Here is a 24,893-nt window from a genome sequence, read left to right on the forward strand (position 1 = left end):
AACGATAATATACCATCACAAAGAGAAGGAAGAAACAACACCAAAAAGAAAGTGAGAAAGTGAGAGAGCGGTGGAAGAAAGAGAGAGGGAGCGGTGAATAAGGAGCGAAGGAGCGAAATGATGAATAAGGGATGTAGGGAGTGGATAGGAGAGCGAGAGCGTGAATATAAATTGAGTAAGATGAGGATGAGAGAGGAGGGTGAAAGAGAAGGAGGATTAAAGAGAGAGTGAGAGAGAGAGAGAGAGAGAGAGAGAGAGTTAAAGGAAAGGGGGAACTAATGTAGATAAGGAAGTGCAGGAAGAGAGAGAGAGAGAGAGAGAGAGAGAGAGAGAGAGAGAGAGAGAGAGAGAGAGAGAGAGAATGAAGGAGGATGAGGGGAGCTAATGCAAATAACGAATACGGAACAGCGAGGGATAAGCAACGAGGGAAGGGAAGGGCAAAGTGAGTTTATAAGAGATTAAAGGAAGCAGGGAAGGAGAGAGAGAGAGAGAGAGAGAGAGAGAGAGAGAGAGCACTCCACTTCAACCAGGAACTTTGAACACTGAAAGTTTCTAGTGTGGGTGTCGAGACCAGTGTAGCAGCGGGTGTAGAAGGAGCTGGAGAGGGTGTAAGTGTGGCCTGGAATGGTGTTTAGGTGTCTGGAATGGAGTTAAGGTGTCTGGAGTGGTGTTATGGTGCCTGGAATAGTGTTAAGGTGTCTGGAATGGTGTTAAGGTGCCTGGAATGGTGTTAAGGTGTCTGGAATGGTGTTAAGGTGTCTGGAATAGTGTTAAGGTGTCTGGAATGGTGTTAAGGTGTCTGGAATAGTGTTAAGGTGCCTGGAATAGTGATGAAGGTACCTGGAATGGTGTTAAGGTGCCTGGAATGGTGTTAAGGTGTCTGGAATGCTGTTAAGGTGCCTGGAATGCTGTTAAGGTGTCTGGAATGCTGTTAAGGTGCCTGGAATGGTGTTAAGGTGTCTGGAATGCTGTTAAGGTGCCTGGAATGGTGTTCAGGAGGTTTGAATTGGTGTATATTGAGATCAGAGTGTGCTGAAAAAGTGTTTGGGTGACTGGAATGTTTGTAAACGTGGACGGAATGAGTGTAAATAGTATGTAAGTGCTGTCGAAATAGGTTTAAATGGGACAACTGTGAGTGTAAGTGGGACTGGAATTTATATAACTGAGAAAATAATAATATAGTGGTTTAATTGGTTGTTAGAGGAATTGAAATGGGTGTAAATAAGGCTGGATTGGGTGTAATCGGGACTGGAATGAGTAAATGGGACTGAACTGGGTGTAAATGGGGCTGAAATGGGTGTAAATGGGGCTGTAATGGGTGTGAATGGGGTTGGAATGGGTGTAAATGGGACTGGAATGAGTATTAGGACTGGAATAGGTGTAAATGGGACTGAAATGGGTGTAGATGGGCCGTAATGGGTGTAAATGGGGCTGGAATGGATGTGAATGGGGCTAGATTGGGTGTACATGAGCTGGAATGGGTGTGAATGAGCTCAGAATTACGTAAAGTTGTGTGAAATCGAGGTACAAGTGGCCAAGATAGGTTTGCAAGGACAGGAGTAAGTGTAAATGCTGCAAGAATAAGTGTAAATCGGGCAGGGGTGCGTGTAAACGGTAGGAGAATGGGTGTTGTGGCGAACAGAATGGGTGTTGATGGAGCTACAATGGGTGTAAAAGCGTCGAGGGTGGGGATTGGGAAGGACTGGTATTGTTACTGGAGAAAAATGGGATTGGGGTGGTGTAGAGGTGGTGGTGTTGGGTGTAGCAAGGACTGGTATAGGTGTAACGTGGAGAGAGAGAGAGAGAGAGAGAGAGAGAGAGAGAGAGAGAGAGAGAGAGAGAGAAAGGAAAGACTGAGGAATGTTTGGTGGGAATGTCTGGAGAATAAAAGGCAGGGAGTATGAACATAAGGAAGTCTCTTACATTTCATAGCAAGAGAGAAAAGGGGTGTGTGGAAGGAGGCTGAAGTATGGAATGAAGAGTGTGTGGAAAGGAGAATATGTGGAGAGGAGAGAGTGTGTGAGACGAGGGAATTGTATGTATGTGGAGAGAAGAGTGTGTGTGTGTGTGTGTGTGTGTGTGTGTGTGTGTGTGTGTGTGTGTGTGTGTGTATGGAAAGAGAAGAGAGTTTGTAGAGAGGAGTGTGTGTGTGTGTGTGTGTGTGTGTGTGTGTGTGTGTGTGTGTGTGTGTGTGTGTGTGTGTGTGTGTGTGTGTGTGTGTGGAGAGAGAGAGAGGAGAGTGTCTGAAAATGGAAAGAGTGTGTGGAGTGAGTGAGCGTGTGGAGAAGGAAAGAGTGAAAGAGAGAATTGTTTGGTGTGAGTGAGCTGAATAAAAAGCAGGGAGTAAGAAAAGAAAGAAGGCCAATGGATTTTTTAGTGAAAGAGATTTTTGAGGAAGTGTAGCTGAGACGCTGTGAGAGAGAGAGAGAGAGAGAGAGAATACCCAACACTCCACGGTTACTCCCCACTTATGGCGTGTGTGTGTGTGTGTGTGTATATGTGTGTGTGTGTGTGTGTGTGTATATGTGTGTGTGTGTGTGTGTGTGTGTGTGTGTGTGTGTGTGTGTGTGTATATGTGTGTGTGTGTGTGTGTGTGTGTGTGTGTGTGTGTGTGTGTGTGTGTTCCCTGCAATCACTCCCTTCCCTTATCGCCACCATCGTGTGAGGGCTGGTGGGCTGGGCTGGGCTGGGCTGTGGCGAGATCCCAGCCCAGATATGTGGAAGCCTTACTGCCGCCTCTCCTGGGACTTGTCATGGGCTGTTTTTTTTTTCTTGTTGTCTTTGAGGGCATTGTGTTTTTTCTTTATCCTTTTGGGGAATTATTTTTTTATGTTTTTTTTTTCTTTCGGGAAGGATTCGGATTTGTTTTTCCTGTTTTTTTCCTTTTTTTTCCTCAGTGTAGGTTTATAAGTTTCATATTATCTTTCTACTCAGTTTTTGGATTTCTTTTTTCTTCTTTTCCTTTCCCCATCCTTCGGTGTGTGTGTGTGTGTGTGTGTGTGTGTGTGTGTGTGTGTGTGTGTGTGTGTGTGTGTGTGAAATTTTGTGGTACCCTGGGCTCCATTGAACCATTTTCCTCGCTGCCAATATTACCACTTACTCCTCAGTCCCCCTCCCGTCTTTCTCATTTTCTTTCTCTTTTTCACTTCTTTCTTTTTCTTTCTTTAATTCTCTCTCAGTTGCACATTCCCAATTTTTTCGTCCATTGCTTGTTCTTTCTTTCGTTTTTATTTTTTCTTCTTGTTTTTTATTTCATTCTCGGTTCATTGTTTTTCTTGCATCTTTTTTTGGACTCGTTCTCTCTCTCTCTCTCTCTCTCTCTCTCTCTCTCTCTCTCTCCCCCTCTCATCAATTCAGGAAGTTTGAAGGCTGTCGGACCTCGCCACTTTATATTTCAATTTTCTCTCACCCTGCCCCTGTTACACCCTCCGGGGGCTCCACGGGGGGGCGTCTTGGTCCCGTTATTATTTTTTAAACTTTTTTTCTTAATATTTTGGGCGGGAGAAAGTGGAAAGTAAGTGTGTGTGAGATGGATGGATGTATGTGTGTGGGTGGGTGTGTGGATGTGAATGTGTGTTGGTGTGTAGATAGATAGGTAGATAGATAGACAGACAGAGAGATAGATAGATACCAGTAAATGGACATATATAATACTGACTTATTGATTGATACGTAGATATTAATTGATAGATAAACAGGTAAACTGATTGCTTGACATATAAATAGGTAGATAGATGAATAGTGTGTGTGTGTGTGTGTGTAGAGCGTTGATTAGTTTCTCCAGAAGACTTATTGAAATCTTGGTGTATAGAATTGAATTTCTAATATGCTACAGGTGAAGAAGTTCTGAAAATTACTCGTGTACGTAACTTTCTTCGTGTGTGTGTGTGTGTGTGTGTGTGTGTGTGTGTGTGTGTGAGTGTATGTGTGTGTGTAGTTTATTAGTTCTTCAAGAATGCCTATTGATTTTTTTTTGCATATATATTAACTGATTTTGTTCTCCAGTATAGAATAGATACTAATATATTCAGCCATGTACATAACGTGTGTGTGTGTGTGTGTGTGTGTGTGTGTGTGTGTGTCCATAATTTAGTGCAGGAAAAACGGTAATAATATAAAAATGAAAGTAATTTTTAGCTGCATCTCCATGATTGCTTAAACAGTATTCCTCTTCCCTCTAACCCCTAATCTCTTCACTGCTATGACGTCTTGTTCTTGCTTCTTTTAAACAATTTTAAGTAGTTCGCGAGACCCTTTTAAGGTGAAGTAGTTATTGAAGGATACATCTGATCCCTCCAAGAAATATCTAAGAATTTTAACGTCTGAAAGTCTTAAAAATATATAGATAAAAAATAAACGAGGAAGTAAATAAGAATAATCATAGTGAAGGAATTAACTGTACCTCTGCATCCCATGGACTTCTTTCTTGGGTCCTTCCTTGGCGACATCTTCTAAGAAAAGCAGAAGAAAGGTAAAATCGTCTTGTGTCAGCCTTATCGATTAAAAAAAAAATTACGTCACGGTACAGAAGTGGTTAATTCCCCACCTCTGTATCCTGTGTCCCTATTCTCGTCGGGTAAGGAAGTTCCCTAACATCTTTTCTTTTGCGATTTATTTTTGTTTATGGCTGGTTGATATCCTCCTGTACGTTATATGGCGGTATGGGAAGGATTTATATAAGAGAATAGGACAGTAGTTTTAAGGATTTGTAAAACACAGAATGGGACAGTCATTGGAAAGATTTATATAACAGAATTGGACAGTAACGCAAAATAAATCACCTAGGAAAAGGTGCTAGGGAGCTTCCTGAACCGGTCAGAATACCGGACCTTGTCCCTCCAATTAGCCCTCTCTCCCTCGCACCCTCCCTCGCTCCCTCCCTAACTCCATCCTCTCTCCGAAAAACAGAAGAGGAGGAAGTTTCTAAAGTCTCTTCACCCTCAATCGACCGTGACTCACTCTCTCACTTTTTTCTCTTCTTTCTTTCTCCCTCTTTTCTTCTTCTTCTCCCCTCCCCCTCTTCCTGCCTTTCCTTCCTCCCTCCCTCCCTCCAGCCGTCATCGTTTTTCGTCCAGCTTAATTGTTTTTTATTTTCTTTTTTTGATTTTCACAATCTCGTTTTCTATTTTTTTTTTCTGGTTGATTTGGTTTCTTCCTTACGCCTGTTTATTTATTTATTTTTCATTTTTTATTGTGTGTCTTTCTGTATTTGTGCTTTTTTTGCGTTTCCTTTTCTATTCTTACATTCCTCTTTACATGTTTCTCACCATATTCTCTCTCTCTCTCTCTCTCTCTCTCTCTCTCTCTCTCTCTCTCTCTCTCTCTCTCTCTCTCGTATGAATGTTTGAATCTATCAGCCTCTTTAGCCGTATATATCTGTCTGTATATATCTGTTTCAGTGTCTGGCCATATGGTTATCTACCTGTCTCAGTTTACAGGTTTGTTTTTATACATTATATTTATTTACCTTCATCTATCTGTCTATCCGCCTTTCTGTGTATCTATCTTTACCTGTTCATCTGTCATTCTGTCTATCTGTCCATCCATCTGTCTATCTGTCTGTCAGTTTATCTATCCATCTATCTATCCATCCCCAACCCTTCACCACCCAGACACCCCAGTCAACCATGCCACCTCCTCTAAGTCCTCAGTCCGCTTCTCATTAATAGTGGGATTCGAAACTTGGACCCAGATAGGAGTCCCCCGAGGCCAAATATGACGCCCACACTCCTTATCTCGCCTCCTCAGTCCTCGTCCTCGTCCTCGTCGTTCTCATGATTTCTCCTGTTTGTTGCCTGGCTCAACTAAGTTTTTTTTTTTTTTTTTTTTTGTCTCGCTGTCTCATTGTTTGGTTGGGTGTGTGTGTTATTCCCCCCCCTCTCTCTCTCATTATAACCCGCTCCTGAGTGCTCTCAAAACACACACACAACACACACACACACACACACACACACACACACACACACACACACACACACACACACACACACACACACACACACAGAAGCACAAGTAAAACACTATACAAATATTTTCTCCCCTTCGTCCCTTACCTCCAAGCGTATTATCCATTCCTTCTGATCTTTCATTTTTTTCAGAGCCAGCCAAAAAATTGTCTTATTCATCGTCCTAGCAGCCACTTACGACCGTGACCCTCTTATTTTTCATTTTTCATTTTTAAGAGCTATTTTTAAAGCCCCATGCTGAAAGGGTCTGTGTGTTTACTGTTATTGCCATTGTTTCTCTCCCCCCCCCTCCACACACAGCAATACCTGATTTACAAAGGAAGAGAAAGGCCCTTTTTATTTTACGTGAATTACTCTTTTTTTCGTCCTCTGTATTTACTTTTTATTTATTATTTATTTGGACTAGTTTTGACGATGGGTGGCTGTATTTCTCTCTCTCTCTCTCTCTCTCTCTCTCTCTCTCTCTCTTTAATGACTCTGGCAAAGCTGTGGCCTCGCGCCTATTGTTAAACTTTCTTGGAGTTGCTTTTTCCTCCTTCTTTGTCGGAATCTAGGTTCTTTGACCCAACTTGAAGTCTTTGGTTGACCCCGAGTCTTTGCCTGGATCCGTGGTCTTTGAGTCGATGCAATTTAAGAGTGAAGAGGAGGAGAAAGAAGAGGAAGATAGGATTTGGAGGTGGAAGAGAAGATGGAGGAGAACGGGAGGAAAAGGAAGAGCAGGAGGAGGAAGAAGAAGAAGAAGAGGAAGAGGAGGATGAGGAAGGTGAAGAAGAAGAGGAGGAGGAGGAGGAATGATCGGAGGCCCTTTCATTCGATAGTTTTAGGGTAAGGAGGAGGACGAAGGGAATGATGATGATGATGATGATGATAGGATTTTTTTGTAGTCGATATATTTTGACAGTAAAAGTTTTGCCATTGAGGATTTTGAGTGGAGTCTGTCGTCGTTGATGATTCCAAGCTCGATGAAAGGACGATATTCTTTTTAAGTTGATCAGAAAATTTTGGGTGGACTAAAAAAACTCGTATTCTCGTTGATTTCGGAGGCTTCCAGGCACCTCTTCCCTAGCGATTTATTTTTGGATATGGCTGGATAATTTTCCATTGCACATTATCTGTGTGTAGCATCGCGATATTAGAATGACTTATAAAAAGGTTCTTCATATTATCTGCTTGTGAAGTGTATGGTGGCCGTGTCAGAGGAGAAGGTTTGCAAATGTGGAGTCTGAAGTCTTTGAGGGGCCCAGGCAGACCCTCCTTTGAATACAACTTCCCAATAAACTCAAGCGAGAGGGTTGGAACGCGACCTTCCTTCGTTAAGTCAGTGAAAACACGAGGTGGCCACAGTTTTAGCCTGACGATCGTGAAGACAATGCCGACGGTGCGGTGTGGGTACGGTGCTGAGTGGCGGCGGTGCAGTGTAGGTACGGTGCTGAGTGGCGACGGTGCAGTGTGGGTACGGTGCTGAGTGGCGACGGTGCAGTGTGGGTACGGTGCTGAGTGGCGACGGTGCAGTGTGGGTACGGTGCTGAGTGGCGACGGTGCAGTGTGGGTACGGTGCTGAGTGGCGACGGTGCGGTGTGGGTACGGTGCTGAGTGGCGACGGTGCAGTGTGGGTACGGTGCTGAAAGGCGACGGTGCAGTGTGGGTACGGGGCTGATTTACCGCACCGATGAACCAGTGTTATGCAGGAGAGGGGTAGGATGTGCTCTGCTTTTTACCGTATATGCGTGTGTGAGTTGTAGATCTCTCTCTCTCTCTCTCTCTCTCTCTCTCTCAGATCACAACCAAGATACATCCAAGCGCCAAAACTCATGATTTATTTCTTCCACTAAGCAATTAAGAGTTATTAAGTTTCCTGCCAAGATCTAAGAGCACTCGAGTGGATGTTTTTTTCTTTTTTTTTGGCCAGGAAAAGGAAAGATCTTGGGTTGGCTCTCCTCGCGTCTTTCCTCTTCTTTGTTTTACTCTCTCTTTTTCTTCTCTTCCTTGTCGTCCTCTCCTTTTTCTGTCTCTCTCTCTGTCTCTCCTAATTTGCCCATTTTTCTTTCCTTGTCTTTCTTGTCCTCTTTATCTCCTCTCATCCTCCTATCCCTCCGACTTTTCTCCTTCATCTCCTCAGCTTTCTCCCCACTTCCCCCAGCTCTCCCCCTTCCCCCTCCGTCTTCTCCTCGGCTCCCCATCCGCCTGTCATAAAATGTATACATATATATCACCGTGCAGCCCGTAACCGTTATTAATGACATATTTAACTAGCCTTTATGAGGGGCTGGTGGCAAGTAGGCCTAGCTCAAAGGAGCCCATTCGTCAAATATGGTGAAAGCTGGTACTAGGCTACCTCGGGGACTAGGCGGGGCTATGAGAGGCTTGGGCTATAGTCTGACTTCATTTGACGGAACTGGTCCACTTCCACCGCCAGAATACTAAGTTGTGGTTGCGTAAAGTTCAGGGAGGTTTAGTTATGGAGTGGCAGTGAATCTCCTTGGTTACTAGTCCGTTTTTGTCTGACGGAATTTGGCGACTTACACAACTCGAGAATTACTAACTCGTCTTGGTTGCGTGAAAGTCAATGGGCCTTAGTCATGAGATAGCAGTGAGTCTCCTTGGTTACTAGCAATGTCGACCGTCCAGTCTGACTACACTTGGCCATCCACTGAGCTGAAAGGAGGTTAGGGATCTTCATCAGGTTAGGAAAAAAAATGTAGAGTTGAGCCTATCAGGAAGCTTAAAATGTCATCTACCTCTCTACCTCTTGACTCTTCCCCGTCATTTATAGAAGTCTCCCCCCCCATTAATAGGTCTCCCTCCCTTGAATAGAAGTCTCTCCTCCATTCTTAAGTCACCCAACTCCTCATGTACAGGACTCCCGTTTCTCCACGTATCCCCCCCCCCATTTACATATCCTCCTTCCCACTTCCTCATCACAGACGCCTCTTCATAGGTATTAACTATCTCCCCATCAATAGGTCTCTGCTCTCTCCATAACTATCTCCCTGCTAGTATTTACAGGACTTTCCTCCTCTTGACTGCAGAAACCTTCCACCCCCTCCTCATGCACAGACTCCCCTTCTCACCCCCTCATTTCTCTTGTATATAGACTCCCACTCCCTCCCCACTCCCTCTCCACTCACAGACTCCCTCTCTCGCCCCTCTCCCCTGTCAGGGTACAAGACGTTAGTAGTAAAGCTGGAAGGATATGATCTGTTGCCCGGGGAGGGGGGAAGTGGAGAAGGAGGGGGGAGGGAAGGAGAGGGGAAGAGGGAGGGAAGGGATGGGGGAATAGGTGAAATGTATATAAAAGAGCTGGGTTGATAACGATGAAAGGCTAGGAGGAAAGAGGACGTGGAGAGATAAGAGATAAGAAAATTAGGAGAACTGGAAGCACCGAAATAAAAATAATTAAAGAAGAAAGTATGCAGGTTGGAGATGATGAAAGAGGTGAAGAAGATGAGAATGGAAATGAAAAAAGATTTGGGGGGGTGGGAACTTAAGAGATCATGGAGAATAAAGACGATTTGAAGGAGAAAACGTAATAGAGATAAGAAATAATAAAGAAAGGAACGATGTGAAAAAATGGAAGAAAGAAAGGAAAGGTGAAAGTTGAAGAATACTGAAGAAATCTTTGCGAATTAAGGAGCACTGGAAGAAAGAGACGTAATAACAGATAAAAGTCGCTAAAAAATGGAAGAGGTCCAAGGAAAAGATGAAAAAGAGGAAGAAAATAGTTAAACTCGATAGATCTCCGAGAATAGAGAAGTGGGAGGAAAATATGCAATAAAAGGCAAAAAAAAATTGAAGAAAAGGAAGAGATAGGAGGAAAGGATGGAAGAAAATAAGAAAATGATGAAAAGAACTTGAGATAGCGATGAAGAAAAGACAAGTTGAGAGAACTGAGGTAAAAAGTAGAAATAGGAAAAAAAGGTGGAGGTGGAAGGAAAAGACGAAAGGGAAGAAGAAAATGAAAATGCAAGGAGGGAAAAAGTAAGAGAGAGGAAGAAAAAGAAACCATGGGAGGAAAAGGAGGAAAGGGGAGCAAGAAGAAAATAAAACTGTAAGGAAGATTTGATAAAGGAGAGGAAGAAATGGAAGCCGCGGGAGGAAAAGATGAAAGAGAGGAGGAAAAATGAGTGTGGAACGGTCCCGAGGGAGAGGCAGGAGGGAAGGGAAGGGAAGGGAGAGGAAAGGGAGGCGAGGGTACGATTATAAAAGAGGAAAAGTGAGGAAATTGAAACGTCCTTTAACTGTGACCCCTGTGGAAAAAATACCCCCACCAGACTTTAATCTCCGTCTTGCCTCATCCTCGCCTCCACCACCACCTCCCTCTCTGCCCTCCTGGCTTTGGGACGTATTCTAGGTGTCTAAGGCTTCGAAGTACCTCTTCCTTAGCGATTTAGTGTATCTCCGTGTTGCCGTACCACCACCAACACCGCGTCTTCCCTACATGCTCCAGTGGTCTCTGCAATGCTCTTAGGACATAGATGTTTTTCTCTTCTCGCACCCTTCAATTCGAGCTACTAACAGACTATATACAACTCTGAAAACGCCTCTCCTGCAGCGCTGACTCTGGTTTTCTCCCTTTGTACCTTCGAGAAAGAGGCAGACAGAAAAAGGTAGTAAGATGAGATTCGGAGATTAGCTAGGATTGGACAGAACAGACAAACAACCAATAGATCGCAGTGGTAATAGATGGGGGAGGCCTTGATGCTGTAGTGGAGTGACCTTAGGCTGATGATGGTGATAATGATGATGACGATGATAACTAGCCAAAACTAACGTAGGTATGGGTGGAGGGTGACATGGTGATGCTGGTGTGTGTGAGTGTAAGGCCGGATGCTGCGAGTGATGGGCGGAGATGGAATCCTAAATCGAATCCTACTGGGCGAATGTTTAACTGGTGATTCAGAATGTCGAGTGACTGTAAATATTAGTCTCCCCTCCCTTTATAGGGGTAGGGGAAAGTAGGATAGGGGAGGAGGTGGGTAGAAGATGGGATGGGAGGAAGAAAGGATAGGGGTAGGGTAAGGTAGGATAGGGGTGGAGGTGAGTAGGATGGAAAATGATAGGAGTTGCATAGGGTAGGACGTAAGGGAAGGTAGGGGTGTGTACGAAGGCTGGATAGGGTGGGGCTGGGCAGGGTGGGGTGGGATGGTGTACGGTCAGACGGGGTAGAGTGTTGCTTGGTGTGTTAGGTCGGCGTAAAGCAGGGTGGGGCGGGATAAGGCAGGGTGGGGGCGATATGGCGGGGTGGGGCGGACAAGGTAGGGTGGGCGGGAAAAGATGGGGCGGGGCAAGGGGTGGTAGGGTTGAACGGGTTGAGACATGGTGTGTTGGGGCGAGATAAAAACGAGGTGGGGCGGGACGGGGCGGGGCGGGGCGGGGTGGGGGCTCTTGAACTCCAGGCACAGCAGGAAATGAAGACCATTCTGGACGGGTCGTTTCCAGCCGCCCGGGGGTCGCCGCCCCCCTGATTTAGGGCCGCGGAGAGGGGCAAAATGTGGCTGTTTATGGCCAGCCTTAACGCAAAAATATGGCCTTTTATTCCTTAAAGAAAAATTGCCTTATAATTTGGTGTATTTATTTGTGTATAATGTGGTCTCTATAGATAAGCGTTTAATTCATATTAAAAGTGGCTGTATCATAATCCTCTTCCTCCTCCTCCACCTCATGATGATGATGATGATGATGATGATGATGATGATGATGATGATGATGATGATGATGATGATCATCATCATCATCATCATCATCATCATCATCATCATCATCATCATCATCATCATCATCATCATCATCATCATCATCATCATCATCATCATCAGTCCACTGCATTAATCTCTGGACAGTTCTAAATATACGTTCCAAGGAATTTGTCAGATTCCGTGTTTCCGATCCATAACTTAAAATAGGAAGAACGCAGTGATTTGGGTTTAACCAAATCTGAAGCCCGGACGAGTGTGAAAACTGCCAGGGTCTGATTATCCTCTTTGGCGATGGTGATAAAAAATGTGTGTGTGACGTGTTGAGATGCGGGCGGTGCGGTGGTGGTTGGGACAGGGCGGTGTGGTGGTGGTAGGGATAGATAGGATGGAGATCGCTGAGAATACTTGAGCCGTGGTTGAGAATATACCAAGGTCGACGTCTGGCCAGAGTGTTGGCTGGTGGTGATATGTAGGAAGAGATTTTTTTTTTTTTTTTGGACAATATTGAACACTGCCAGGTTAAACTGTGGGAAGAGTTTTGTATTGGGAATTGTACTGGTATTATATGGGAACTAGAAATACGTAACATCATCATCATCATCATCATCATCATCATCATCGTCATCATCGTCAATCGTCAGTCATCAATCATCCATCATTATCATTGTCAATCGCCAGTCATCAGTCATAGTCATCCATCATCATCATCATCATCATCGTCGTCATCGTCGTCATACTGTTAGTTATTATTAATTATATATGAGACCTCAACAAAAAGGAAAAATAAAACAGAAAAAAATAAATTAGGAGAACCCACGATTTTGAACCAAGGTGAAGCACAGCACTATCACATTTTTTCCTTTTTCTCTCTTTTTCCTTAAATATTTTCTTTCTTATTAAATTTTCCCTACCAAGCATCTCTGGCTATATCGTACAGTGTAGTTTTAGGGCGTGATGACGGACTGAACATTGTCTTTTATTGGTGAAACAAAGTACGGAGGGAGACTTGAAAAATATAAGTAACCTCAAAGAAAATAAAGAAAGAAAGAAAATAAAGAGCACCGTACCAGTTATCATTCTCTCTCTCTCTCTCTCTCTCTCTCTCTCTCTCTCTCGGAAGGGATGAGGGGGCTTAAACCTCACTTAAGCCATACAGATAAGGGCTTATTTGTCCTGTAATTGGGTTAGTTTTAAAGCTTTCTCACTCTCTCACCCTCTCTATTGAAAACACTGTCCCCCTCCACCCCTCTCTCTCTCTCTCTCTCTCTCTCTCTCTCTCTCTCTCTCTCAGTTTTAAAGTTGGTAAGAGGCGCTTCTTGGAAGTTGAACGAAAAGAGGAGGGAAAGGAGGAAGAAAAAAGAGATAAAAAAATAGTTCGAGGTAAGGAAAAGCAGAGAAAGTGCAAGTTTGAGGAAGGAAGGAGAGAGAGAGAGAGAGAGAGAGAGAGAGAGAGAGCCGCGTGAGAAAGCTCTGGAATGGCATGTCAATTCTTGTAGTGTGTGTGTGTGTGTGTGTGTGTGTGTGTGTGTGTGTGTGTGTGTGTGTGTGTGTGTGTGTGTGTGTGTGTGTTTCAGGTAAGTGAGAATGGTAATAGAAAAAAACAGGTAAAAAAGTCAGGTGATAAAAAATAAACTAAAAAAAAAAATGTAAGGAAAAGGTGAAATGAGTTATCAATAGCTGAAGGGTTTTTCGTCTTTGAAGTGTGTGGGAGTGGGAAAAAAAAAAGCCACGAGAGAGAAAAAAAAGAAAAGAGGTAAGAGAGGACCAAGAAAAAAGAAAAGAAAAAAGCACATCGAGTCAGGTGAGAGGACTTTGTAGATGGGTGGACAATAGCTGAAGTGTTTTTTAAGGTGTGTGTGTGTGTGTGTGTGTGTGTGTGTGTGTGTGTGTGTGTGTGTGTGTGTGTGTGTGTGAGAGAGAGAGAGGAAAGAAATGGAAGGAAAGTAAGAAAATAAGAACACAGAGAGATAAACCAAGGACCCAGGTGAGAATAGGTCAGCATAGGTCATTTGTTATTATTATTATTATTATTATTATGATGATGATGATGATGATGATGGTGATGATGATGATGATTATTATTATTATCATTATTGTGAGAGGGGGTATTTGGTAGTTGTAGCACCTGACACGCACAGATAAGTTTCCCCCTATCGCCTCCCTGCTAACTTCTCTCAGGACCCACTTCATGTCTTCCTTCATCTGTCCTTTCCTCCTCATTTTCCTTCTCCTCCTCTCACAGTTTCCTCCTCTATCCCCCACTCCTTCTTTTCTTCTTTATCGTTCTTCTTCCTTCTCTTGCCCCGACTTTTATTCTTTTGTTTCGTTAGTTTTGCTTCCTCCTAACTCTTTTCTCTTAACTTCTCTAAGGTCCTACTTCATTTCATTCTCCCTCATTTCTTCCCTCTTCCATACTTTCTCTCACTATATCATGCTCTTTACTTTCTTGTGACCTCTTGTTTCTCTTTCAGTATGACCTATAGCCTTTTGTCTATATTGATCATTTTTCTTAGTTTCAAATGCCTTTATTATTTGTAAGATATGCATTTTCCTCCCTGTTTTATTTTTCTGCCTCTGATACTTCTTGCATGTATATTTTTCCTTTTCTTCGTTAGTTTTCTATCACAATTACCTCTGTCAAAGAAGTTGGAGGAAGTTATGTATTCATCTCTGTTTGTCCACAAGATATCTAAAAAAGTTACCGGTGGATTTCAGTGGAATTTTGTGGATACGTGGATTATGGTCCAAGGAAACGTTGATTCGATTTTGGTGGTGATAATTTTTTGAGTCCAGGTTCAGAACAGTTTTCTGCTTGTCCACAACTTAGTTCCGGCCATGATAAATCTAACAGTTTTGATCGGATTTTTACCAAATTTGGTGGAAGTGTTGCAGGGTAGGTCTATAGAAAACTGACTAGTTCTCAGAACAACTGGTCGAAAATCAAGATCACAAAGAGATGTCAACTTTCGGCATGCTTTGTAACCTTGACGTTCGGCCTGTTGACGTCAAACCCAGAAAGTTTTCTCACATACCGTTCTATAACGATTACACCAACTTTGGTTAAAGTCCAAGAGAATCCGTTCGGTTTATCATGGCCGGAACTCTTCTCACGGCGGCCACAAGAGTAGTTCCGGTCCTGTTATAACGAACAGTTTTCCTCCTATTTTAACCAAATTTGTTGGAGATGTTGCAGGCTATCCCATGACGCAAATGACCAGATTTGACAAAAGCTAAGGATCAAGGGCACAAGGCAAAGTCGATTTTGAGCTTGACTTGTAACCTTCATTGTTGACCTTTGAAGGATTGTAGTGAAGCTTTGTGGATATGTGGGTTATGGGCCAAGGAAGAATTGACAAAATTTTGGTGGTGATCTGAGTACTCTGGTAGAGGTGTTAGCGGAGGTGTGCCCTCTTTGAGTGCGCTTAATACATGTTTTTCTTCCCTCCTTTCTGCCTGTGATGGTCAAGAAAAAGAAATCTTAGCTCTCATCTTCCCCTGCTTTCTTATTTTCTTGTTCTTCTCTTCCTTCTCCTCTTCCTCTTCTTGTGTTTCCTCCTCTTCATCCTCCTTGTCTTCCTCCTCCTTCCTATTGCCTCGGAGGTAACTTGTGGGTTCCTAATTGCTTTCTCTCTGCCTCTAGTTCTTTTATCCTTTTATCTTTATTTATTTGTCTTCCCCTTCATCTTTACTTTTTCCTTCGTGCTATCTTGACTCTGGGCTTTCCATTTATCATTATTTTTCCCTTCATCTTTCTTCATTATTTTCTCCTTTCATCTTTATTCTTTATTTTTATCTCCTTTCATCTCTTTTTTTTTTCTTCGTGCTTACATCCCGTTTATGAGTTTTCATGTCTCATCATTTTTTTTATATTTACTTTCTTCTTCTCACATAATTATTCTTTTATTTTCTTCTTCTAATTTTTGTTCCCTCCTCTTTATTCATCCCTTTTTCATTTTCCTTATTGCTTACTTCTTCCTCCCCTTATATTTTTCCTTCTCGTTAGTTCTTTTGCATCTCTCCCCTCTGATAGTTATTTTTTCCTCATTTTTGTTCATGGCGTCCTCCTCCTCCTCCTCCTCCTCCTCCTCCTGTTTTCATCCTTCTTTCTCCTTTTTATCTTTATTCTCTCTCTCTCTCTCTCTCTCTCTCTCCTCATGCTCTTTTTCTCTCTCCTCCTCCTCTTTTTCTCCTTCCTCCATTCCCTCATCTTATCCCTCTCGTGGCGACGTGACACTCCCGGCCAACTTTCCTCTTTCCTCCTCCCTTGACATAACTTGGAGGAGCCTTCGTGGTCACCGTGTGTGTGTGTGTGTGTGTGTGTGTGTGTGTGTGTGTGTGTGTGTGTGTGTGTGTGTGTGTGTGTGTGTGTTTTCCCTCCATACGCTTCAGTCTAATGACGCAATTTTTTTTTTTTTTTTTTGCTGTTACTTTCTCCAAACGATTGTATTCACTTCAGTATTGTTTCGAGCGTCATGGGTTAAATAATAGCCTTCATTCACCTACTTTCTTCTAGGGTGCTTCGTAAACTGAATAAATTAATATTGTACCAAATGAAGGTACAAATAGGTTAGAGAAGTTAAGCACGGCCTTCTTGTCTCTTGAGAAGGTGAAGTGGAGTGAGGCTAGGTTAGGTTAGTTCTAAGTTAGGTTTGGTTAGGTTGGGCCAGGTAAGGACACGATAGATTGGGACAGTTACACCTGGTCTTCCTGTCTTTTCAGTGGTTCAGGTGAGGGCGGGTCAGGAAGGGCTTGATTAGGGTAGGTTAAGACTCTTACACCTGGTCTTCCTTTCTCTTGATTGAGTCAGGTGAGGTGGGTCAGGTAGGGTTAGTGGCTAATCCTGCTTGGATGTCAGCGGAGGAGGTCGTTCTGACAGGCAATGAGCGAAGGAAGAGCGTCTTTGGCCTCACCACGCCTGCATCCAATGACGGCACTTGAGCAGAGGTGGGTGGTGATGGGTGTGGGTGGTGTGCTGGTGGTGTAGGGTGTGGGTGGTGTGCTGGTGGTGTAGGGTGTGGGTGGTATGCTGGTGGTGTAGGGTGTGTGTGGTGTCCTGGTGGTGTACATGGGTTTGGTAATGTACTAGGGTTTTCTGGTGTACAAGTGTGATGGTGTACGTGGGATGATGATGATGATGATGATGATGAGTCTGGGTGTCCATGGGTAAAGGTGATGTTGGATGTGATGCCTATAACCACAATAGAGCAGTGTAATTACCATAGGACTGAGAAGAGTATATTATAGTCTATTTTTCTATCAGCTCACATTAGGTTTACTAGACTCGGGAGGGAGATCAGATACCTAGATAGCCTGTAGCCCAATTTAGATCCGGGACTATCCAGAAGCAAAATAAAATGGCCTGGTGTTAGCATGAATATGTGATTAAAACCATAGCAGCTGTGAATGCGATATGGGGTAGATTGATATATATGGGTGAATTTATATGTGAATGGAGTAAGGTGTAGTTTGCAGAATAAATCGCTAAGGAAAATATGGCACGACACTTCCCATATCACTTACAATTCACCATGAATGTTGTATAGGCTAGATGGATTCAAACAGCTGTATGTGAATGGAATAAGTTTAATACTGTGTGCGTGTCTGTGTGAGTGGTTGAATTGGGTCAGGTGCAGTTATGGTGGTGGTAGGGTCGTTACGGTGCTCAGTCCGGAATTGTATGGTCCCGGGTTCGACTCCTGCCAGGGCCATTGAGCAGGGAGAGGCAGATTGTGTCCTATTAACCCTGGCGGTGCGATAGTGTTTTGTTATACTGTCTTCCTGCCGCCGCCCAGGGATTGTATGAGGGTGAAGAGGATCTTCTGGGGTTGTGGTGTTAGAGGCGCGCACCATTAACCCACGATTATTCGGGTATATATCTGTCTGTCTGTCTCTTCGCCTCCCTGTCCATATCTTTGTCTGTCTGTGTCCCTGTCCATCAGTATTTAAAAATGTATCTCTTTGTCTGTCTGTTTGTCTATATATAAAGCTGCATCTGTCTGCTTATATATCTATCCATCTGTCTGTCTGTCTCCTCTTTTCTGTCAGTATTTATCTACGTATCTCTATCTGTGAATCTATCTATCTATCCATCATTCTATAATTCTTGATAGCACCTTCCCATTTTATTCACCCAGGGCATTTGATAGTGAAGAGGTCAATGCCAGCTCCTATTCCCTTCAACCTTTATGTAGCGTGGGAGGAGAGAGAGAGAGAGAGAGAGAGAGAGAGAGGTGGGGGGGGATGGAAAGAAAGAAAAAAGAAAATGTGAGGAAAGAGAGAAATAAATGGGGGGAAGGAAAAGAGAAAATTGGAAAAAAATTGATAAAAAAGGAGGAAAAGAAGTAGGAAGAAGGGAGATAGTAGGGAGAGGGAAGAGTATGAAAATGGAAAAAGGGAGGTGGAAAGAGAGAGGGAAGGGAGGGGGAGGATTGGAGGAGGGAGAGAAAAGAGGGAGAGAGGGCAGAGGGAGTGAGGGAGATGAAAGAGAGGGAAGGAGGGAAGCAGGAAGGAGGAGAAGAGGGTCAAGATTGGCTAAGATGAATCACCTCAGTAATTATGTGGTTCCGCTCTCTCTCTCTCTCTCTCTCTCTCTCCACACACACACACACACACACACACACACACACACACACACACACACACACACACACACCGTCACTCCCCACTTCACCATCACTTTCTTCCACGCCTTCTCCCCTCTCCCACTGTATCACCCCCACTCCACTATCTTTTTCTCTCTCTCCCACGCCAGCGCTTCCCTCCTGCCCTTCACCCGGCCAGCAATTTGTACATATGTATATATAAATAAACTCTATGGTACCGGCTCCCCCTGTTTCATGTCAGTGGACTTGATTGCCAATAACAGTTTACCTTGTCTTCCTAGAAATACTGTTTTCCTTGCTTGATTGTTATGGAAGCTGGTTAAGAGTAGAGCATTTTTCCGTTTTCCTTTTTATTTTGCCTTATTAACTGCCATTGTAGCTATGACAACATTGATAAACTGCTGAGGAAAAAGGGGTAGATGTGGAGTTATTTCCTTTTAGCACATTACACATTCAGGTAAGAAAAGAACGCAAAGCTTGGTGTTTTGGTGAAGGGAGTTTAAAAGGGAGATATCAGTAAAATCGGGGGCAAAAGGGTTAGGCAGGAGTTGCTCTAGGATTGAAAGAAAATTCATATTCACAGTGAAACAGGAATCATTGTAGGGTGAGGTAGGGTGTGGTGAGGTAGAGTAGGGTGAGGCAGGAAAATGAAAGGGCCACAGGATCGTATGACGTGCAGGGATGAGGCAGGACTAATGAAGGGGTGAGGCACAGCAGGGTGGGATAGCATGAGACGCGGGGGGAACATGTAAAGGCCAGCATGTTGGCATGAGTCAGGGCAGGGGTGCGGTGAGGCAGGGTAGGGTGGAGTGGGGTAAGGCAGGGGTGGGATGGGGTTGACATGAAAGGGGCATCGTGTTGTGTGACGTGTATGGCTGTGGGAGGGGTCCTGGCCGCCCCCTAACCTCTTTCATATTCAGATGATCCCTCCGCTCGTCCTTGGCCTGATTAAGAGCTTTACGACGCGGGTGAGGGGGACTTGGGGAGGGGGTGAGTACGTCTAGGAAATGGACTAAAGGGAGAGGAGGAAGAAGGGGGTGGGACGAGGAAGATGGGTGCGGGTACTTAGGTTGGGGAGAAAGGAGTGAGAGTATCTAGGAAATGGGCTAAAAAGAGAGAGAGGGAAATAAATACCAGGGGATGGGGAGACTGAGATGGCGTTTGAGATGGAGAAAATGGAAGAAATCTGAAGGAAAATCAAGGTCATGGATAACGTGAAGGATAAAGAGAGGGACAGAAGGATGAAAACACAAATAAAAAAATATGAAAAAAAAGAAAGAAGGAAGAAAGGGCGAAAGAATAAGGAAGAAACAAGGAAAGAAGAAAATTCGAAGAAAGTAAGGAAGCAAGGAAGAAATTAACTGAGGAAGGAAGAAATGTGTGATAAAAAATACGGATAAAAGCCGATGAAAAAGGTAAATTGATTGACATGGAGATAACAGGAGGCCACAGAGAGAGCTGAGACAGAGTTTTGGTATTTTTGTTTTTTATTACTTTTCCCTTCCTCTGCTGGTGGCGTGGGCGAAGGATGGACGGAAGGAAGCGAGGAGGGAAGATGGAAGGAAGGAAGGAGGGAAGAAGAGTGTATGGAAGGAAGAAACGATGTAAATAACCTAATGAGCATGCAAATAAAGCAGGAGGGAAAGGTAGTATAGGGAAGAAGGAAGGAAGGAGGGGAATGTGGGAGGGAAGAAGGAAGGAAGGAAGGAAGAGTAAAGAAGACGCAGTGGAAAAGAAGAACGTTTATCCCTGCCTCTACATTCACCTCCCCTTATGTTTGGTTGTAAGAAAAAAAAAAAAAGGAAGAAAGAAAGAAAGAGAAAGTAAAGAGAGAAGGGTGACCAGAAATATCCACCAATAAATTTATAAACAGTAAAAAATATGGTGCGATCAAGATAGAAATACGCCGTTGAGAGTTTCATTTCTTATCACTTGTCTTCGCTGGAGGTGGTGTGGGTGTGGGACGCAGGGGGAAGAAGAGGGAATGCAAGGAAGATGGAAAGAAGGCAGGCAAGAAGGAAGGAAGGAAGGAGAATAGCAAGATTGGAAAGAATGATAGAGGGGATGAGAGAAATGAAGGGGTTGTAGCAAAATAATACACATGTAACAGTCAAAGAATCGTCATCGCTGAGACAGAGGTTGTGGAGATTTTGGCCATTTTATATTAATTTCCTTCGATTCTTCTGTTAGTGTTTGTGTGTGGGTGTGGAAGAGGGAAGGTAGGATGGAAAGAAGGAAGTAAGGAAGGAAAGAAGGAAGTAAGGAAGCAAATAAGGAAGGAAGGAAAGGAGGAAGGGAGGAGGTATTGGTATCAAAATATATGAATCAAAATAACCCAGTTCCTCATATTACGGAACCCCGCAGTGGCTGTGCGTGGAACATAATGAAACTTCTTATGAGCCGTAAACTTAATCAAGCGCCCAAACCAGATAATTACTCCCATTAGTTCCTGGAAACTAATCGGAAAAAGAAATCTAATATGTGTAAGGACTGGTAAGGGTAGGAGAGCCTCAGCTGGCTTTAGGACATTATGTTCTTGAGGCTGAGTTCCCTGCCTGAGAGTGATGACTGCTCCTGTAGCTACTTATCACGGTTTGGGCAGTAGCTTCCAAAGTAGGTCGTAGACAGTCATGTACTGGCTCAGCGATGCCCTGTATATCAATAATACATAATAAACGATACTAAAGCGTCGTTGCCATGGGAATTAAAAAAAAAAAAAAAAAAGGTGTATAGATTTTTTTTTATTGTATTGTTAGAGGTATGAGGGGAGGGGTAGGGGGCAGGGAGTTGAGGATGGAAGGGGAGGGGTAAGGATTGGGGGTAGGGGGTGGTGTTGCCTCGCTCCGGCCACACTTTCCCCGCTGGCAGGGACGTGGCTGAGGCTTTTACCGGGCCGGGACTTACTACCACGATAAATTCTGGCCCCGGGGGTGGAGGCAAAAACCAAGAATGTGGTGCATATTAATTGTTGGCAGGACAGAAGAGCAGTTTTTCATTTTTCACCTTTTTTTCCCCCCTGCTCCGTAAGACGCTGGGTATAATGGGAGCAGCGCGGATATTTGTTACTTCGTGTAATATATAGTTGTTGATTTTACTGAATACATTGTTTTGTGTGTGTGTGTGTGTGTGTGTGTGTGTGTGTGTGTGTGTGTGTGTGTGTGTGTGTGTGTGTGTGTGTGTGTGCTCGTGAACTCATGTGTTTGTACCGTTATGTGTATGTGTTCCTCAAATATCTCTCTTCCCTCACTGGACTTTCTTTTTTCTTCTCGTGTCCTTCACTCATCAAATCCTTTTCCTCCCTCCTCCGTTTCTTAATACAGTCCTCTTCCCTTCTTCGCTCCTCCGTCCTTTTCCTTCTCCAATTTCTCTTCTGATCCCTCCTTTCTCTCCTTTCCTCCATGCTCCGTTCCTCTCCCCTCTTCCTCCCTCCTTCCCTACCCTTTCCCTCTCTTCCCCTCCTCCCCTCCCCCTCCCCCCCTTCGAGTAATTCCCTTGCAAGTCGTGGCGCACAAAATGAATCAAGTATTTACTCCGCGTGTGATCAAACTTTGACTTCATTGTGTGTTTGTTTATGTTGGGGCCTGCTGTGATTGAAATAGTCCCCCCCCCTCCTCTCTCTCTCTCTCTCTCTCTCTCTCTCTCTCTATTACCCATTAGATGCTCAGTTTTATATTCTACTTTCTTGTTAAATTTTTGTGTATTTTATCTAATCAACTGTATCTTTCTTTCCAGGTAAGTGAGATAAATGAAAGTGATGAGAGAAAGAGGAGCGAGACAGATAGCTAAGATGCTGTGACATGATTTGGAGAAGAGATAGGAAGAAAGAGAGAGAGAGACTTTTAAGGTAAGAGAAAACGAAGTAGCGCCGTAGATGAGAGACGGGGAGGGGAGGGGAAGCTGCCCAAAACACCGTACTGAGAGGAAAAAAAAAAAAAACAATAATCGCCATTTCGAGATATTTGAAACTGCGAAATAGTTTCCTGGATCATGCCCGCTTTCGGAATATTTTTATTGCCTGTGTTTTACTCCATTAACTGGGTATTGAGAGAAAATCCGTTGCCATTACTGTTCCTCTTATTCCACCAAGTCTGAACCCAAACCGTAGCCTGTAACTCATAAGACGAAAAATAAAAAAAATAAAACTTCAGTAAGGGAAGATACTAAGAAAGTGCTGGAAAAGTAGGAAACACGTAACAATATTGTCTTAGCTGGTGAGGGAAAAAAATTGACTCTGTGATATGGAATTGTGTGTATAAACAGTGGAACAGAAATTTTAGTAAGAAAATATTGCCCAACAAAGAAGAAAATGGGACGAATCACACAGAAAACTGATTAGTCTTGCATCTAACTAAGAAAAATGGAATAACGTTAGAGAAGCAAAGAAGGATGTATTTGGAACACCTTTTTTACAATCGTTTAATTATAGGTGAACATCCGGGGCCCACGTGTATAGGTGTTGAGATGGTGGTGGTGTAGGTGTTGAGAGTGGTGGTGATGGTGGTGGTGGTGGTGGTGTAGGTGTTGAGAGTGGTGTAGGTGTGGTGGTGGTGGGTGTTGCGTATCCGTGGGTTTAAAAACAGGAGTGTATGTGCTCAAACACGGGTGCTGGTGGAGCTGGGGGCGTCCTTTTCTCATAAAAAAAGGGAAAAAAAGGAGAGAGAAAAATCCATGTTCTCGTTGGTATGGCAGAATTCGACGCACTTTTTCCTAAGCGATTTATTTATTTATTATTATTTTTTGTTCCTATTACACATTATTATCTAGTGTATACATTTTTTTTAACCCTCTCTCGGTCGGAACAACTCTCGTATTTCATTCCCACTCTAGCCACATGATTATATATATCTGAGAATTATATTTATTTGTCGATTTTTTTTTTCAGCCTAGGAAAAATAGCCTAGTAGTGAAGGGGTTAATGAGGGAGGAAAAATAGCCTTGTAGTGAAGGGATTAATGAGGGAGGAAAAATAGTCTTGTAGTGAAGAGGTTAATGAGGGCCGATTCTAACTCCTCTGTTCAGGAAAAAAAAAATCACATCCCAAAATAAAACCACCAGGACACTGCAAAAAAAAAAAAAAAGAGAGAGAGAACGAAGAAAAGAAGAAAAAAGAAAAAATTAATAGACAAAAAACAAAACAGATAAAAAAAATATATACGTTCTCAGGATGAATGGGTGAACACTATCTAAATATATCTTTTTTTCCCTTTACCATGGGGGCGTAAATCCTGCATTTCACGTATTTTTTTTATGTATTAAAAAAAAAAAAAAATTGGTTCCAGGAATCATATAATTTCAGCCAATGTTTTCCACTCCTCCATTTTTTTTTTCGAATTTTGGTTTTCAATAAAGTAGGCCATTTCCCTGCGGTTTTATGGTTTCTTTTTGTATCCCCTGGAAGGTTTTTGTCTGGAAATGGGATTCATATGTAAGAGGCTGGAGAGAATTCATTAAGGAGATTGGATTGTGTGTGGGGGGGGGAGGTTGTGTGTTGGGGAAGGGGCTGTGTGTGTGAGGGGGGGGGTGCTGGGGGGTTAGGGAGAGGGGTTGTGTGTGTGTGTTGGAGGGTGGGGCTTTGTGTAGGGGTGGACTGTGTGTGTGTGTGTAGACAGACAGACAGACAGATTAGGAAAATGAGAAGCAAGGTATAGTGAAATTGAATCTTCCTGCACGTGGAAGATAAAAAATAAATGTTTGGAAATTTCGACAATAATTACCAAATAAATTGTTCCCAAAATTTACTAACTACACCCGTGGAGAGAGAGAGAGAGAGAGAGAGAGAGAGGTGAAGAAGGAGACGAAGGGGTAGAAGAGGTGAAGAGAAAGGGGAATAGAGAGAGAGAGAGAGAGAGAGAGGTGGAAAGGAAGAAGGGGGAAAGAGGGGAAGATGAAGGGTGAGTGCAGATGGAGGGAACGAAGGGAAGGGGAGGAGGAGAAGGGGAGGAGAGAAATGAGAGAGGTGAAGAGGAAGGGGAGAGGGAAGGGTGCGAGTAAAGAGAGAGGGAAAGAGTGGGAGTTTAGGAGAAAAGGGGGAGGGGATGAGAGGGTGGAAGAGGAGAGGGGGAGGGAAGGATGGGGGGTGAGAAAGGAGGGAATGGAAGAAGGGGAAATGGAGGAATCGAAGGAGAGGGAAGGAGTGAGAGGGTGGAAGAGGAGAGGGAGAGGAATGGATAAGGGGATGAATAAAGAGGGAGGGAAGCAGGAGTGGAGGAATCGAAGGAGAGGGAAGAAATGAAAGGGTGGAAGAGGAAAGGTGGAGGGAAGTAGGTGGAGGGTGGGGGAGATGAAGCCCTGAAATTATCATTAAGGTGGAGTCAGGTAGCGTTAACTGAATCAGCATAAAGTTTTCCATAGTTGTCATCCTCTCCTCCTTGATTTTCTCCTCCATTTCTACTCTCTGATTTGCCTCTCCCTCCCTCCCTCCCTCTTCTCCTCCATCCCTCTTGCTTGAATTCCTCCTCCCTCTCTCCCTCCTTCTCATCTTCTTCTCCCTCTTTCCTCTTCTCCCCCTTTCCCCCCCACTAACCTTTCTATATATTTCTTTTCCTCCTCCTTCCTCTCTCTCTCTTCTTTTTCTTATCTTGTCCTCTTCTCTCCCTCCACCCTCAGCTCTTCCTCACCCCCCTCTTCCT

Source organism: Coenobita brevimanus, chromosome 6 (assembly GCF_032717465.1).
Source record: "Coenobita brevimanus isolate Jiangsu-jjx chromosome 6, ASM3271746v2, whole genome shotgun sequence".
Lineage (NCBI taxonomy): Eukaryota > Metazoa > Arthropoda > Malacostraca > Decapoda > Coenobitidae > Coenobita > Coenobita brevimanus.